The sequence below is a fragment of the Marmota monax genome, unplaced genomic scaffold (assembly GCF_021218885.2).
Source record: "Marmota monax isolate L192 unplaced genomic scaffold, Marmota_monax_Labrador192_F-V1.1 WCK01_AAM20220418_F8-fsc00054, whole genome shotgun sequence".
Lineage (NCBI taxonomy): Eukaryota > Metazoa > Chordata > Mammalia > Rodentia > Sciuridae > Marmota > Marmota monax.
The window spans coordinates 8,532,816-8,534,550 of record NW_026692145.1 but is presented as its reverse complement, the minus strand read 5'-3'; the positions used below and the strand labels follow the sequence as shown (position 1 = coordinate 8,534,550).

Below are 1,735 nucleotides of genomic sequence, written 5' to 3'. Positions count from 1 at the left end.
CCAATGAATGCAGGCCCATCACAAAGATCAGACTGTTAATTTCTGGAAAAAACAAAGAAGTTACATTAAATTTGCATATCTTGACATAGTGTGAATAAATTGTACAGTCACAATAAACTTATGTTTTCTTGAGGCAATCTTAACACTGGGATGAAAAATAGGTTTCCTGTCAAGAATCACCTGTAAGCAATTTGTAGTTGCTGCTTGAAGAATTGGACTAAGAAGGATTCTAAGGCTTCGTCTCAACTGAAATAAATGCCATGATTAATAAGAAGTGTCTGCTATAGAAATAGGATGAGATGTCTCTGACTACGTTTGGCATTTTGGGGAATATAGCAACTGAAAGACCAGGAACTGATGTTGAGACAGTAGAATTAGCTTTAGCAGAAGAGAAATGAAGGAGCCATAAAACATTAAGGATGAATTCAGGAAGACTTGAAGCCACGGAAAACTTACCCACTCTCTACACTATTTTCCAAGGAGAGGTTGCCATAGTGACAGACAATGGAGCCTTTATCAATATCCCAGTCTGTTGGAAGCAAAGTCTGGCCTATCAAACTCACATGTCATCCTGTCAAGTGGATAAGCCCTCTGAGATAGTAGATGTCAGAGACAAAATGTGGGTGAAACTTATTGGCTGAGAGATGAAAAATGATAGAATAAAAGTATCCCTGTACATCAAACTTGTCAACCAAAGGACTAGGATAGACCTTGATCCCCAAAACATGTCATTGAGCAAGAGGGACAGAGGTGGTCCTTCCAGGATTACACTGGGCAGAAAATCATGCTTGAGGCTGTCCTGAATACTACTGGCAAGAAGTGTGGCTATAAAGGCCACTTTGAGAAAGATTATTTTTGGCAACCATGTGGGACCAAATATTCTCCGATACCTGATGAGGAAGAGAAGAAAGAAGACACAAAGTGGACGAATTTGAGAAGCCTCATCCTGGAAAGAAAGAAGGAAAAGAAAAATAAACATAGAGACAGGAAGTCCTCTGACTCTGACAGCTCAGATTCTGAGAGTGACATGGGAAAAAGAGCAAGGCTCACATCAAAAGATAGCAAGGCAGCCAGGCGCAGTGGTGCACACCTCTAATACCATCAGCGTGGGAGGCTGGAGGATGGCAAGTTCAATGCCAGCTTCAGCTACTTGGCTAGGCCTTAAGCAACTTAGTGAGATCATGTCTAAAAATAAATAAATAAATAAAAATTTAAAAGGGCTGGTGATGTGGCTCGGTAGTTAAGTGACTCTGAGTTCAATCAGAAGTACCAATAAATAAATAAATAATAACAAAAAGCAAGGTAGCAAAGAAGAAAAAAAGAGAGAGAAGCAAAAGTAATGAGAGTAGAAAAGAGAAGAGGGGATGGTTGAGAAAATAAGGAACCAAGAGCTTTGTGCCTTGAAACTCTGGCTGCTGAAAAGACTATAGTGAGAATATGGACTCCCACATCATTGACTTTCATATGAATGCAGCAAGCAGGTTTGGGAGTTACAGGTCAACAGCAGCTTCCTAAATGAGTTTTTTTTTCCTTACTGCTCCTGATTGATCCATTTGCAAGTGATCCCTGAGGTCCATCCATTCATTCATGCAACTGCTTTCATTCAGCAGGAGGTCCTATTAACCTCCCTATCTGCCACTGCCACAGCTAATTTTTTTTTTTTTTTTGAGTCCAGGCTAAAGACACAAGTACTGTTTTGGAGGTGGCAGTAGTTGAACAGTGATTGGCACCTTAC

The 1,735-nt window shown here is 40.3% G+C and overlaps 1 pseudogene; it reads left to right on the top strand.

The window, feature by feature from the left end:
- Positions 1-419: 419 nt before the first annotated feature.
- On the top strand, positions 420-1,096 carry LOC124110046 (zinc finger CCHC domain-containing protein 17-like; annotated as a pseudogene).
- The last annotated feature ends 639 nt before the right edge of the window (positions 1,097-1,735 follow it).